Here is a 16,853-nt window from a genome sequence, read left to right as displayed (position 1 = left end):
AGAGACTGCTTTAACATGAAAGAGAGAGTTAAATACACACGTGCAACATCACAGTCACACTGCAGGATTATTTTGCACATTTCACCTGAAGATAGTGATAGATGCTGCAATATTAAAACTGGGGCTGGGAGAGGGTTCACGTGACGCCATGCAAGAGACAGACGTGTGAGACACGAGCTCTGCGAACTTTGCTAGTTTTTTAATTATTTTCATGTTGTGATCCGGTGAGATTCGATACACCCAATTACATACTTGCTCTTTGAGGTAAATATGGCAAAGAAGTCAAAATTCTCAGACTCTGGAGATATTAAAAGACACTTACGTGTTCAAGCTGAGGCCTCTGACGGGACTGCGGACCGGAGACACGATTTGGGCTGTACGTCGGGAGAAGATATTCAGCGTCTGTTGTCCAACATGTCGGTGATGCTGACGAAGGGTCTTGCTGACTTGGAGGATCTCGCTGTAATATGTCGATCGATTACGGCGATGGAAACAAAAATCTCCGAGTTGTTTACAAGAGTGACAGAAGTTGAAAAACGAATCGATTATCTTGAGTCATCGGAAAGGGAATTAACCGCTAATCCGCCCGTGTCCAAAACAGATTTGGAATTAATTTCGGAAAAACTGGAATATTCCGAAAATATGAGCCGAAGGAATAACATACGAATTGTTGGAATTCCTGAGCATGAAGAGGGCAGAGATATGGTGAAATTCCTAGACAAGCTTTTCCCGAATCTGCTCGACATAACAGAGTCCCGGCTCACAGAACTGCTGAGGGAGATAGACCTCGATGCATTCTGGCCAAATTTCTGAAATCATCCGATAAAAATCTCGTGTTGCGCCAGGCGAGGAGCAAAGGGAAGCTTTCTTGGAAGAACCATAATATTTTCTTGTTCCCAGACTTTGCGAATTCCACAAGAGAGAAACGCGATCGGTTCAAAGAATGCAAGAAACTCTTACATCAGAAAAAGATCTCGTTTGCTCTGATGTTCCCGGCCAAACTGAGAATAGAAACGAAGAATGGTCGCAAAGTATTTACTTGTCCAAAACAGGCACTCTCCTTTATAAATACATTGGAGTAAGCCATTTGATGTTTCTTATATTATTGGACTGACTCACGGTTCAGGAACTCTATTATCTGAGGAAGCTGGGTGCCATTTTTGTTTCTTTTTGTGTTGACTCCGCCTAGCGGCTGGAGTTTGTTTTATGGCATGACTCCAAGAAACGTTTGCATTGACGGAAGATTTTTTGTTATACTGAAGTTTCTGGCCAGATCGAGAATGGACACTTTGGATGACCACAAAATATCTATATGCTCACATAAAGGACATCTTTTATAAAGCTGACAGGCTGAGTAAGTTATGGTGTTTTTTTATTTTTATTTATTTTTTTTTTTTTTTGCGCACGGCCTCCAGGTTAGTTTGGCTCTTGATCATCCGAGGAACCGGGATGCCGGTTTTGTTTTTCGCGCTGGCTCTGCCTAACGGCTGGAGCTTGTTTTGTGGAGGAACACACCTTCGACACAGTTCTGTGAAAGAATCTACGTGTTTTTTCTGTTATTCTGCCTGTTGGCTGGGGTATGTTTTACAAAGTATTTCCTGTTATTGTAATTGTGCCTCACAAAATTTGTGCAGAAGCACCGGACTCGAGCAATCCAATGGCAAAGTTGTCGCGGGGGCTCTCGTAGGCGTACATGGACTCTTTGAATTTAGAGGGATTGTCGCCGGTTGGCACTGTCGTGCGTGGGGTTAATGCGCACGTTTTTTTTTTCTGTTTGTTTTGTTACGGGGAAGTTCGGGGTTTGATTGTTGCATTATTGGGGAATGTGGTCTGTATAATTTTGTTTTTGACACACTAATTTTTAAAAAAAATTTTATTATATCAATATGTCAAATGTTAATGTGAATGGGTTATCTCTCTCCACATGGAATGTAAATGGGTTGGGGCACCCCATAAAAAGAAGGAAGGTTATTCCTGTTCTTAAGCGCAAGAAATATGATATAGTGTTTCTTCAAGAAACACATTTTTCCCCGCAAGAAGCTGAAAAATTGGGGCAGATATGGGGTAGGCATGTTTTCTTTAGTGTTGGCTCAAGTAAGAGCAGGAGAGTCATTATACTGTTAAATAAACATCTACAATTCAAATGTCTCAAACAGATTAATGATAAATTAGGAAGAGTCATTATTGTTTTAGCTAAAATTCAGGGGCAAAGGTTGACTTTGGCTAATATTTACACACCTAACGCTGATGATCAGGGCTTTTTTATTGATCTTGAAGGGATGTTGCAAGCCGCTGGCACCCCTCATGATATAATATTGGGAGGAGACTTTAATCTTTTGATGGACTCAGTCCTTGATCATAGTGAAGCAAAAGTGTGTAAACCCCCTAGAGCAACACTGACACTTCACAAGATCTGTAAAAATCTTGGTCTTGTAGATATCTGGCAACTTTTGAACCCATCTGGTAGGGATTATGCATTTTTTTCATCAGTTCATAAGATTTACTCTAGAATAGATTTTTTCTTTTTATATCTAAGTCCCTCATTTCATCTGTTGTTGATTGCTCCATTGGAAACATTTTAGTCTCAGATCACGCCCTGGTGAGTTTAGAGGTGTTGCCACATATAGAGAAAAAGAAATCATATAGTTGCCGCCTTAATGTACCCCTTTTGCAAAATCCTGATTTCCAACAAATGTTAAAGACTGAAATCAGTGTTTATATGGAGACCAACTGGTCCTCAGTATCCTCTGTGGGCGTGGCTTGGGAGGCACTTAAGGCGGTTCTTAGGGGGTCGAATCATACAGTATGCCTCATTCATCAAAAAATCCAAAGCACGAGAACTTGTGGAGTTGGAAGGAAATATTAAAAGTGCCGAGGCAGAGCTGAAGCGCCGCATGTCATCTGATGACCTCAGAGAATTGACCCGATTGAAATATAGATATAATACTATTCTGTCGCAGAAAGTGGAGTTTTGGTTGTTCAGGGCAAGACAGTCATACTTTGAGTCGGGGGACAAAGCAGGGAAGCTTTTGGCTAGATATATAAAGCAGAGAGAGTCTTTTTCTACTATTCCCTCAGTAAAATCTGCTGGTGGTGAAATTTTTACTTCAGCCATTGATATTAATAATGCTTTTAAAGAATTCTATCTTGATCTCTATAGTTCCACGTCTTTGTCTACTGATGAAGATATTAGAAACTTTGTGGAACCATTAGATCTTCCTAAACCGACGATTGAGCAAAAAAACTCTCTTGATTCTGAGATAAACTTGGAGGAACTTGACGAGGTAATCAAGTCCCTACCTACTGGTAAGGCTCCGGGGCCAGATGGTTTTGCCACTGAATTTTTTAGATCTTATGCTACAGAACTGGCTCCAATTTTGTTAAAAGTTTATACTGAATCATTAAAGAATGGAAAGCTTCCACCAACCATGACACAAGCCCGGATCAGTCCGATTCTTAAAAAAGAGAAAGATCCAAGTGAGTGTAAAAGTTACCGTCCAATCTCCCTGATCCAACTAGATGTAAAAATATTGTCAAAAATTCTGGCTAATCGATTAAGTAAAGTTATGACATCACTTATACATATAGATCAGGTGGGGTTTATTCGGTGCCATAGCTCTTCTGATAACATTAGGTGTTTCATCAATATCATGTGGTCAGTGGCGATTGATCAGACTCCGTTCGCTGCCATCTCACTTGACGCCGAAAAGGCGTTTGATATGGTAGAATGGGATTATCTTTTTAAGATTTGGGAAATGTATGGGTTCGGAAATACTTTTATTGGATGGATTAAGTTACTTTATAGACACCCTGTAGCAGCGGTACAAACAAATGGATTAATTTCAGATTATTTTACTTTGGATAGGGGAACTCGGCAGGGTTGCCCTCTTTCCCCTTTATTGTTCTGTCTTGCCCTGGAACCATTAGCAGCCGCGATAAGAAAGGAGGATGATTTTCCAGGGGTGGTGGCGGGAGGTGTGGCGCATAAACTTCTGCTTTTCGCAGATGATATTTTATTATTTGTCTCTGAACCTACTAGATCTATGCCTTGCCTCCACAGAATTATTAATTTCTTTTCCAAGTTCTCAGTATACAAAGTTAATTGGTCTAAATCCGAAGGTTTGGCTCTGACAGCGTACTGTCCAGTAACGGCTTTCCAGCCGGGCGCCTTTCAGTGGTCCAAACAGGGCATTAAGTATTTGGGGATTTTATTCCCAGCAAATTTGTCTGATTTTGTTAGTGTCAATTTTGACCCTTTAATAAAAAGATTTTTGAGCGATGTGGGCAGGTGGGATTCATTACATTTATCTATGATTGGGAAGGTTAATGTTATTAAAATGAATTGTATTCCAAAATTTAACTACCTGCTACAATCCCTACCTGTAGCTGTCCCCCTCTCTTATTTCAAGCAATTCGATAGCATAGCGAAGTCCTTCATTTGGAATGGTAAATGTCCCAGATCACATTTCAGTACGCTGCACAGGCCAACTGACAAAGGTGGGCAAGGCCTACCCAAGATTTTGTTTTATTACTATGCGTTCAGTCTCAGACATCTGGCTCATTGGTCGCTTCCACCTGAGATAGCCCCTCCCTGGTTTGTTATTGAACAGGCAGTTCTTGCCCCTATTTCGCCGTTACAAAGCCTATCAAACTAATTGGAAAAGTTAAGTTACACCCCCCGTTATTTCGCATTTACACTCGGTATGGACTAAAGTGTCCAGATTGTTTAAATTGGACACTTATTTATATGTTGCCTCGAGCATATGGCAGAACCCAAGATTCTGTATTAATAAATCCCCTTTCTGCTGGTCAGAGTGGATTGTGAGGGGGGTTGCTACACTTGGTGACCTAAATGAAAGTGGTGTGTTGAGATCGTTTGAAAATTTGGTCCAACATTTTGGGATCCCCAGACCTCAGTTTTATAGGTATTTACAATTGCGCCACCTGCTTTGTACTATTTTTGGGTGTAGCACACACCCCCCTGAGGAGGCAGATGCTTTGGGAGAGGTGACTGCGGCTTTTGGAAAAGGTCATGAGGCATCAGTGTACTACTCCCTGTTAATTCGACCAATTAACTCTGTATCCCGAGAATGTAGAAAAGGAATTAATAATTCAGTGGAGGCAAGGTATAGATCTAGTAATATCGGAGACTAATAATAAAATATAATCTGCGTAAAGCAGAAGTTTATGCGCCATTCCTCCCGCCACCACCCCTGGAAAATCATGTTCCTTTCTTATCGTTGCTGCTAATGGTTCCAGGGCAAGACAGAACAATAAAGGGGAAAGAGGGCAACCCTTCCGGGTGCCCCTATCCAGAGTAAAATAATCTGAAATTAATCCATTTGTTTGTACCACCGCTACTGGGTGTCTATAAACTTAATCCATCCAATAAATGTACTCCCAAACCCGTAAATTTCCAAAATCTTAAAAAGATAATCCCATTCTACCATATAAAATGTCTTTTCGGCATCAAGTGAGATGGCCGCGACCGGAGCGGACATTCGGCGCTTCAGCTCTACCTCGGCACTTTTAATATTCCCTTCAAACTCCACGAGTTCTTGTGCTTTGGATTTTTTGATAAATGAGGCATACTGTATGATCCAGCCCCTAAGAACCGCCTTAAGTGCCTCCCAAGCCACGCCCACAGAGGATACTGAGGACCATTCGGTCTCCATATAAACACTGATTTCAGACTTTAACATTTGTTGGAAATCAGGATTTTGCAAAAGGGATACATTAAAGTGCCAACTATATGATTTCTTTTTCTCCGTATGTGGTAACACCTCTAAACTCATCAGGGCATGATCTGAGACTAAAATGTTTCCAATGGAGCAATCAATGACAGTTGAAATGAGGGACTTAGATATAAAAAAAAATCTATTCTAGAATAAATCTTATGGACTGGTGAAAAAAATGTATAGTCCCTCCCAGATGGGTTTAAAAGTCTACAAATATCTGTAAAACCAAGAATTTTACACATCCTGCAAAGCATCAATCTTGCTCTAGGGGGCTTACACACATTTGATTCACTATGATCAAGGACTGAGTCCATCAATAGATTAAAGTCTCCTCCCAATACTATATCATGAGGGGTGCCAGCGGTTTGCAGCATCCCTTCAAGATCTATAAAAAAGCCCTGATCATCAGCATTAGGTGCGTAAATATTAGCCAAAATCAAACTTTGCCCCTGAATTTCTGCTAAAACAATAATTACACTTCCTAATTTATCCACCCCAAATCTTTCAGCTTCCTGTGGGGAAAGATGCGTTTCTTGAAGAAACACTATATCATATTTCTTACGTTTAAGAAAAGAAATAACCTTCCTTTTTATGGGGTGCCCCCAACCCATTCACATTCCACGCGGTGAGAGATAGTACACTCATATTAACATTTGCCATTTTGACATGTTAGAAAAATTAGATTGTGTGTCAAAAATAAAATTATAAAGACAACATTCCCCATTAGCAACAATCAAACCCCGAACCAAAAAAAAAAAAGAAAAATGTGCACATTAACCCCGTGCACGACAGTGCCAAATGGCGTCCAACCCTCTAAACTCAAACAGTCCATGAACACCTACGACAGCCCCCGCGACAACTTTGCCGTCAGACTGCTCAAGTTCGGTGTTTCTATACACATTTTGTGAGACAAAATTACATAACAGAAAATAATCTATAAAACAAACTCCAGCCAATAGGCAGAATAAACACAAAGAACATGTAGATTCATTCACAAAACTGCATCGAAGGTGTGTTCCTCCACAAAACAAACTCCAGCTGTCAGCAGAACCAGCACACACACACACACACAAAAAAAAAAAAAAAAAAAAAAAAAAAACACACAAAGAAACCCGTTCAGTTTCCTCGGGCAGTCAAACAAATGTTCAGTGAGCTGGCTGTTCATAAGTGCAGCAGATGACCTAATCCTTCCAATGTCCTGCAAAAAATACTCCACAAATCAAACTCCAGCCAATAGGAGGCACAAAGAACGAGCAGATTCATCCACAACTGTCCCGAAGGAGTGTTATTCCACAAAACAAACTTCAGCTGCTAGTTGGAACCAGCACAAAAAGAAACAAGAAAGGCACCCAGCTTCCTCGAATGGTCAAGTGTATCAGCGAGACAGCTCACTTGGAGGCAACGTGAGAAACACACCATGACTTCCTCAGTCCACTGACTCTATGTAAGATAATGCTTGCTGTGGGCATGTAAATATTTTGCGGCCATCCTTAGTATCTATTCCCAATTTGGCCAGGAACATCAGTGCAAAAGCAATCTTCCGTTGATGTAAGAGTTTCTTGCATTCCTTGAAATTCGTAAAGTCTGGGAAAAGAAAATGTTGTGGTTTTTCAAAGAAAGACTTCCTTTACTCCTCGCCTCGTGTAACACAAGATCTTTATCGGATGATCTCAGAAATTTGGCCAGAATTGATCGGGGCCTGTCTCCCTCAGCGGATCTTTGAACCGGGACTCTGTGAGCTCGCTCGATTTCCAGCTTATGGCCTGTTATGTCAAGCAGACTTGGGAAGGGCTCATCTAGGAATTTCACCATATCTTGGCCTTCCTCATGCTCAGGAATTCCAACAATTCGGACGTTGTTTTGTCGATTACGATTCTCCAAATCCTCCAGTTTTTCCCAAATGCGTTCCAAGTCTATCTCGGTCGCTAGCAGATTAGCAGCTAATTCCCTCTCCAATGACTCCAGATAATTGATCCATCTCTCGACGTCCCCCGATTCTTGTAACCAACTCAGAGAATTTTGCCTCCATCACCGTAATCGATCGACGTATTACAGCAAGATCCTCCAGGTCCGCTACGACTTTCACCAGCATTACACATGCTCGACAGTTGCCGCTGAATTTCTCCCACGGTTCGGTTTGAAGAAATAAACTTGCTATTTAAATGAATATGAGAATGGATGTCGTAATGCAACTCAAGTATTTTCATGCGTGGAAATCCCACATCTTCATTGATGGAGGGCAACATAACTTTGGCTATGAACACCTCAAGCGCTTTAGTTCTTGTTTCATGTCTGTCTGAACTATCATCGAGTGCCTGTTTAAAGACGGAAGGGAGTGTGTCTGTGTGCAGTTTCGGGCTTACCTGCGGCTCTGTGCGCACCACGCGCTATATATCCTCAGGTGATGTCAGCGTAAATAGCTAATCAAACATCAATGTATTACCAGTATACGGCACTCGCGTCGAGTAATGTCTGCAAATAGTGCCTGTTTTATAAACGTTTTTTGACCATCGCTGTTGTAATTGACTGCATAAAGAAAAAGTTCCCAGACAGGAGACTTAAATGACGAAGGGGCTTTTCTCTTGCAGCTTGTTTTCTCCGCTTGCCATTTTGCCAACTAATGCATGCAGAACTTTGATGTCATCAACTGATTTGTCATACTAACAGTTAATAGGACAACTTCTAAAACTTTTGCACAGTACTATATATATCAGCCATGGGCCGTGCATTTTAAGTCTAGGCCTTCAGTGCGATTCATGCCATTAAGAAAACAGTTTCACAATGAATATGTAATCATACATTACATGGCAGTCAACTAATAATAACAACTGACATTTTAAAAACACGTCCACGCACGAAAGCGAGAACTTGAAATGACACAATGCTCAAGCAAGCCTAATTTTAACTGCAGCACGACAATTTTGTGAACTCATCATCGAAAAATAATAATTTTTCATATGAGTCTACCAAGGAGGTCTATAATACCTGGAAAAATCTATCTAATAATATTTGCGATTTAAATGTTGCTTGCAATAAATTTTGTTTCATCAGGGTACACGGTTATGCTGCGTTCCATTCAAGTTGGATGTGGGATATTCTTACATGATATCTCCGACCATAAATGCATCCCATTCCCCGATATTCGGAACTGCAACGCTCCTGTTAGCTTAGCAGGGGTTTGACTCTAATTAGAGATGTCTCCTAGCAACCCAACTGATAAACAATGCTGCAGCGCTTGCATTTGTGCTTCAGGTGTACGATTATCAAAGAGATTATAATGTTTTATACATCTGTTTCTGCAGGCGTTTGTTAAACAAGCTTTAATATCATGTAATGTGGAAACTAACTCATTTATCGATATTACTTAATAAAGTGAATGTTTATCACTTACTTTGTACATCTCCCTGAGTTTGTGTGACATCATGCCCCTGCATCTCGGCGAAATCAGAGTTGAGAATTTCTGCATGAGCCTACAAGTTGTAATTATGACTCAAGATTGGGATGCGCGATTATGACAAAACTCATAATTGTCGATTATTGCCCTTGATATTGTAATCACGATTATTAATGACGATTATTTGATTAAATTACTGTGACGTTACTAAGCAGGCAACCGCTTCCAGGTTCTTCAGAACAGCAGGTTATGGGCAGCGCTGCAGTTTGTTTTAAGCATTACATAATGTAATAATGTTTGTTAATGTTACTAAAGGTTATTATAAAGGTATATCTATGGTTTAAAGTGAATAAATATATGTAGGTTCTTTTTGACCTATTGACAAAACTAGTTTTCATTTCAGTCAATATGCCTGTGTGTCATGTAACAGGTTGATGTATTCACATCCTCACACATTTAACCCACTTCCAAAGCCTGAAAATGTGGCATAAAAAATAAATTAAAGAAAAACCTTCCATCAGACATGCAATATGTGTCTTTACTGCTTAAATTATTGGCCCACATACAGTAAATTATAATATTTGAAATATTCAATAGTCAAACTGAACAGCCGATTTAGATTAAAGTTACTTACTGCATTTAAAATCCCGTAATGTGATCTTGTTCACATAAAATCATCGTTAAATCATATTTGGCCTCAAATCTGTCAGTGGTTGCACTTTGGAAGGTAAGATCAGCCGGTTTGTGAGTTTGTGTGATTCATTAAAATTTCAATCTACCAACAGCAGTTGAGGGTCAAATAGGTATTTATTTGAGGAGACGCGATAACAAAGAAAACGGTCCGTGAAATATGATGTTCAAGACTTTTCAATGTTCAAAATAAGCCATTATATAGCTGTTTAATACATAAATACAACTGTTATTCTTTTTTAATAAATTGTACACAAAAATCGAGCAATGCAACAATATTCAAACTTATAATGACTGAAGCTGTCACTCACTGTTTGAGCCCTGCAGTTCAGCGCAAGCTCACTGACACAGAGTTCTGCACTCACAAATGCTCCCATAATAAATATCGCTGTTTAAACAACACAATAAATCAGTTATTTAGACCCTATCTGTACCTTGATTATAATGGTCGGGATCGTTTTAGTTTTGTTGTGTTGCTCGGTTTGTTTACCTACGATAAATAAAATGCCGCAACATGCAACGAATTGAAAATAATTTAAAATTGCACACCTTTGTTCTACAGCTTCTTTTCGACCGTCAGATTATGTTTCTTTAGCACTAATTTTCCCATGCCATCGCAAACAGATGAAACATACTGTAAGCAAGAATCTGGACGTCAGACTATTTAAAACTTGCGCATAAGGATTGGTTGTCATGACTGATAGGACTGTACTGTAGACTCACTTCATCTCTGATTGGCCATTGACCATCACTTAAAGCATGATTGCGTCACTCAAGGCCAGCTAGAAGGCCTCAACCGGGACATATCCTAAAGATCACACCCACCAAGAACAAATAAATCAATCTGATTGGCTGATGAATCTGACAAATTGACTTTAGTTGCTCATTCATTTGCACTTTTGAGGGATTCTGTGGAAATTGTGAAGGCCTGAGGGGCTGGAGCTCAGACTCACACACTGCTTCGGGCATGTGATTTGTGAAACAGCTGTCACACTTCGCTTGTAAGCATTGAGGAATAAATTCTGACTGGATAAACTTTTCGTTTTTCTCTGTTTGTTGATTAATTAAGAGTGGAAAGCGTTTAAAAATACATAGGCAAAAAGGTGACTGAGAATGAAAGTATGAAAATATTTATTTATTTGGCATGTTAGGCCAGCAGAGAAGGCTTTGGCCCTGAGAATTTGCCACTAGTATATATATATATATATATATATATATATATATATATATATATATATATATATATATGTGTGTGTGTGTGTGTGTGTGTGTGTGTGTGTATATATGTGTGTACCTGATGTCTCCAGCGGAACAGACTCTGTGAATCGATGTTCGGGTGTGTATGTGTGTGTGTACCTGGTGTCTCCAGCGGAACATACTCAGTGTGTCGATGTGCGGGTGTGTATATATGTATATGAGTGTGTTTGTGGACACTATATGTGCTTGATGAACATTTGATTTTAAAACCTTAGGCATCAATTTCCCCCTTTGCTGTAATAACAGCTTCCACTCTTTTGGGAAGGCTTTCCACTATACTGTATGTAGTAACATGGCTGCAGGGATTTGCTCTCATTCAGACACAAGGCTATCAGTGAGGTCAGGAACTGATGTTGGTCGATAGGGCCTGACTTACAGTTGCTGTTCCAGTTCACCCCAAAAGTGATCAGTGGGGTTCAGGTCTGGGCTTTGTGCAGGCCAGTCAATTTCTTCCACGCCAGACACAGTAAACCATTTCTTTATGGACCTCACTTTGTTCACAGGGGCATTGTCATGCTGGAACAGAAAAGGGCTCTCCCCAAACAGCTGCCACAAATTTAGAAGCACACAATCCCAAGCCATTACATAAAGAAACATTAAGATTTTTCTTTACTGGATTTAATGGAGTAACCAAATTCGTTAATTAGAAGGGGGTGTCCACAAACTTTTGGCCATATAGTGTATATGTGTGTGTATACAGGGCCTTGCAAAAGTATTCAGACCCCTGACCAATTCTCTCACATTACCGAATTACAAATGGTGCAATGAAATTTCATTGTTTGATATTTTGAAACACTGGAACTCAAAATCAATTATTGTAAGGTGACATTGTTTTTTTTGTTGTTTTTTTTTTTGGGAAATATTTTTATGAAAAATAAAAAAACTGAAATATCTTGCTCGCAAGTTAAGTATTCAACCCCCACACATTAATATTTGGTCGAGCCACCTTTTGCAGCAATAACTGCTTTAAGTCTTTTGGGGTACATATGTACCAGCTTAGCACACTGTGACGAAGTGATTTTGGCCCATTCTTCTCTGCAGGTTTGCTCCAGGTTGTTCAGGTTGGTTGGGTGATGCTTGTGGACTGCAATTTTCAAATAGTGCCACAGATTCTCAATAGTATTGATCAGGACTTTGACTGGGCCACTGTAGAACATTTATCTTTTTGTTCTTGAGCCACTCCAGTGTTGCTTTGGCCTTGTGCTTGGGATCATGGTCCTGCTGAAAGCTGAATTTCCTCCCAAGCTTCAGTTTTTTAGTGGACTGAAGCAGGTTCTCTTGCAGTATTTCCCTATATTGAGCTCCATCCATTCTTCCTTCAATTCTAACAAGATGCCCAGTCCCTGCTGATGAGAAGCATCCCCACATCATGATGCCACCACCATACTTCACTGTAGGGATGTCTTGAGGCATAGTGTTAGGTTTGCACCACACATAGCGCTTTGAGTTTTGGCCAAAAAGCTCTATCTCGGTCTCATCTGACCACAAAACCTTCTCCCACATCGCAGCTGGGTCACTCACATGCTTTCTGGCAAACTCCAGATGTGCTTTCAGATGGTACTTTTTGAGTAACGGCTTCTTTCTTGCCACTCTCCCATACAGGCCAGCGTTATGCAGTGCTCTTAATATGGTTGACTGGTGCACCATTATTCCACTCCCAACCACTGAAATCTGTAACTCCTTCAAAGGTGATTGTTGGCCTCTCTGTGGCTTCTCTCACAAGTCTCCTTTTGTTAGAGCTCTGAGTTTTGAGGGATGGCCTTTTCTTGGCAGTGCCTGGGTGGTGTGGTTCAGCTTCCACTTTCTGATTATTGATCCAACTATGCTCACTGGGAAATCCAAACATTTGGATATTATTGTGTACCCTTTCCCTAATCTATGCATTTTTATTACTTCATCTCTAACTTCTGTGGAATGCTCTTTGGTCTTCATTTTCCTTCAGATTCACAGCCTGACCAATGATCCTTCAACAATGGGTTTTTATCCAGAAAATGTGATTGCAACTTCAATGATTCACAGGTGGATACCAATGGTAACTGTGTCTTCGTTAGGGCAATTTCTTTAATCGGTGTAACCTGGCAGCTTCCACAGCACAGGGGTTGAATACTTATGCAAGCAAGTTTTTCAGTTTTTTATTTCATTATTTCCTAAAACCAATGTCACCTAACAATATTTGATTTTGAGTTTCAGTGTTTTAAAATAAAATATCAATCAGACTGAAATTTCATTGCACCATTTGTAATTCAGTAAATATGAGATAATTGGTCAGGGGTCTGAATACTTTTGCAAGGCACTGTATATGTGTGTGTGTGTGTATATATATATATATATATGTGTGTGTGTGTGTGTGTGTGTGTGTATGCATATCTATATATATGTGTGTGTGTATGTGTGTGTGTGTGTGTACCTGGTGTCTCCAGCGAAACAGACTCGGTGTGTCGATGTTCGGGTGTGTGTATATATGTACAGTTGTGCTCAAAAGTTTGCATACCCTGGCAAAAATTGTGACATTTTGGCACCGATTTTGAAAATATGACTGATCATGCAAAAAAACTGTCTTTTATTTAAGGATAGTGATCATATGAATCCATTTATTATCACATAGTTGTTTGGCTCCTTTTTAAATCATAATGATAACAGAAATCACCCAAATGGCCCTGATCAAAAGTTTACACACCCTTGAATGTTTGGCCTTGTTACAGACACACAAGGTGACACACACAGGTTTAAATGGCAATTAAAGGTTAATTTCCCACACCTGTGGCTTTTTAAATTGCAATTAGTGTCTGTGTATAAATAGTCAATGAGTTTGTTAGCTCTCACGTGGATGCACTGAGCAGGCTAGATACTGAGCCATGGGGAGCAGAAAAGAACTGTCAAAAGACCTGCGTAACAAGGTAATGGAACTTTATAAAGATAGAAAAGGATATAAAAAGATATCCAAAGCCTTGAAAATGCCAGTCAGTACTGTTCAATCACTTATTAAGAAGTGGAAAATTCGGGGATCTCTCGATACCAAGCCATGGTCAGGTAGACCAAGAAAGATTTCAGCCACAACTGCCAGAAGAATTGTTCAGGATACAAAGAAAAACCCACAGGTAACCTCAGGAGAAATACAGGCTGCTCTGGAAAAAGACGGTGTGGTTGTTTCAAGGAGCACAATACGACGATACTTGAACAAAAATGAGCTGCACGGTCGAGTTGCCAGAAAGAAGCCTTTACTGTGCCAATGCCACAAAAAAGCCCGGTTACAATATGCCCGACAACACCTTGATACGCCTCACAGCTTCTGGCACACTGTAATTTGGAGTGACGAGACCAAAATAGAGCTTTATGGTCACAACCATAAGTGCTATGTTTGGAGAGGGGTCAACAAGGCCTATAGTGAAAAGAATATCATCCCCACTGTGAAGCATGGTGGTGGCTCACTGATGTTTTGGGGGTGTGTGAGCTCTAAAGGCACGGGGAATCTTGTGAAAATTGATGGCGAGATGAACGCAGCATGTTATCAGAAAATACTGGCAGACAATTTGCATTCTTCTGCACGAAAGCTGCGCATGGGATGCACTTGGACTTTCCAGCACGACAATAACTATGTTTCCATCCAAGGATTTTTTGCGAAAAAAGTTTTAGCGCATAAAAATAAAGCTGATGGAAACGCAAATTATCGCTAAAATTTCACAAGTGTCGACATATTATTTTTCCGTTTAACTCTGTATTAAATTAAATAAATTACCAAATGAAAAAATATATATTTTTAGACCTATATATGCCTTTTCTTTCCACGAATTTAAATTTGCCTTTCCCTGTTCTGTAAATGAAAAAAGTCAGCTGAATTACATTCTCAGAATGTTCTACACTTTTTTCAAGACTATAAACTATCACAACTATTTGTCCAATGAGTTCACTTTCAGAAAACGAGCTTTTGAACATTTTAAAATGTTTAAATATTTGAAATCTAACCCTCTTTACCTCGGATCGCATTTGCTGAGCTTCTTCAGAAAATGTAAATTGCATTACGACACTAAAATGTATTTTAGATGACAATCAAGTTCAGTTGGTCATTAAAAGTTGCTGGACAAATATACGGGACATAATGCAGTTGTGATGGTGATGCTTTAGATTAGATGATTGTTCAAAATAGCCTACTGAATATCAGGAATGTCAAGTCAAAAATCAAATCAAATCACTTTTATTGTCATACAGCCCTATACACAAGTGCAATAGTGTGTGAAATTCTTGGGTGCAGTTCCGAGGAACATAGCAGTCATGACAGTGATGAGACATATACCAATTTACAATAAACATCAGATTAACACAACACAATTTACATATCTAATATACACATAATTACACACAACACAATATACAAATAATAACATACAATGTACAGTATACAATACACACAATATAGAATACACATTATACAATAAAATAAAAAAAATAGTATATATAGTATATATAAAATATACAGTAGGTTGTATTGTACTGTATTGACATTCAGGATGTCGGTTGATAGTAAGTTGCTAGTGTTTTGTTAAGAGAGAATATAATATAATAATAATATAATTTATGACAGTCCAGTGTGAGATAATAAGATTAATAAAGTGCAGTGCTGATGTATATTGATCGTAAGAGATCAAGAGTTCAAAAGTCTGATTGCTTGGGGGAAGAAGCTATCATGGAGTCGGCTGGTGCGGGTCCTGATGCTGCGATACCGCCTGCCTGATGGTAGCAGTGAGAACAGCCCATGGCTCGGGTGGCTGGAGTCTCTGATGATCCTCCGAGCTTTTTTCACACACCGCCTGGTATATATGTCCTGGAGGGAGGGAAGCTCACCTCCGATGATGTGTCTGGCAGTTCGCACCACCCTTTGCAGGGCTTTGCGGTTGTGGGCGGTGCTATTGCCGTAACAGGTGGAGATGCAGCCAGTCAGGATGCTCTCTACAGTGCAGGTGTAGAACCGTGTGAGGATGTGGTGGTTCATTCCAAACTTCCTCAACCGTCTCAGGAAGAAGAGGTGCTGATGAGCCTTCTTCCCAACGGCCTCAGTGTGGATGGACCATGTGAGTTCCTCAGTGATGTGGACACCCAGGAACTTGAAGCTGCTGACTCTCTCCACTGGTGCTCCATTGATGGTGATGGGACTGTGTTCTCTGTCTTTTCTTCTGAAGTCCACCACAAGCTCCTTTGTCTTACTGACATTGAGGGCGAGGTTGTGCTCCTGACACCAGTGTGTCAGCGTGTGCACCTCCTCTCTGTAGGCTGTTTCATCATTGTCAGTGATCAGACCTACCAACGTTGTATCATCAGCAAACTTGATGGCATTGGAGCTGTGTGTTGCCACACAGTCGTGTGTGTACAGGGAATACAGGAGTGGGCTGAGAACACAGCTCTGCGGGGCTCCAGTGTTGAGGGTCAGTGATGAGGAGATGTTGCTGCCCATTCTAACCACCTGGCGTCTGCTTGACAGGAAGTCCAGGATCCAGCTGAACAGCGAGCTGTTTAAGCCCAGAGCCCAGAGTTTCACATAAAGCTTGGAAGACACTATGGTGTTGAATGCTGAGCTGTAGTCTACAAACAGCATTCTCACATAAGTGTTCTTTTTTTCCAGGTGGGAGAGAGCAGTGTGTATTGTAGATGCAATGGCATCATCAGTGGAGCGGTTGTTGTGGTAAGCAAACTGCAGTGGGTCCAGTGATGGAGGCAGCACAGAGCAGATGTAATCTCTGATTAGTCTCTCAAAGCATTTGCTGATGATGGGGGTCAGAGCA

At 40.3% G+C, this 16,853-nt stretch overlaps 1 protein-coding gene across 3 annotated transcripts in view; it reads right to left on the bottom strand.

The window, feature by feature from the left end:
- The window catches only part of LOC127444862 (hsp90 co-chaperone Cdc37-like), a 31,569-nt gene that overhangs the window by 5,902 nt on the left and 8,814 nt on the right, over positions 1-16,853 (bottom strand). Inside the window, exon 1 of one of the 3 annotated variants that reach the window (XM_051704449.1) lies at positions 323-2,188. The exons of the other annotated variants lie outside the window; for them this stretch is intronic. The gene's annotated coding sequence lies outside the window, so the exon portion shown is untranslated. Of the gene's footprint in view, positions 1-322; positions 2,189-16,853 lie in introns of those variants that run through there. 3 annotated transcript variants of the gene reach the window in all.

This window comes from Myxocyprinus asiaticus, chromosome 8, assembly GCF_019703515.2.
Source record: "Myxocyprinus asiaticus isolate MX2 ecotype Aquarium Trade chromosome 8, UBuf_Myxa_2, whole genome shotgun sequence".
Taxonomy (NCBI): domain Eukaryota; kingdom Metazoa; phylum Chordata; class Actinopteri; order Cypriniformes; family Catostomidae; genus Myxocyprinus; species Myxocyprinus asiaticus.
Note: the sequence above shows the minus strand (reverse complement) of the source record. Positions and strands in the feature narration are given on the sequence as shown.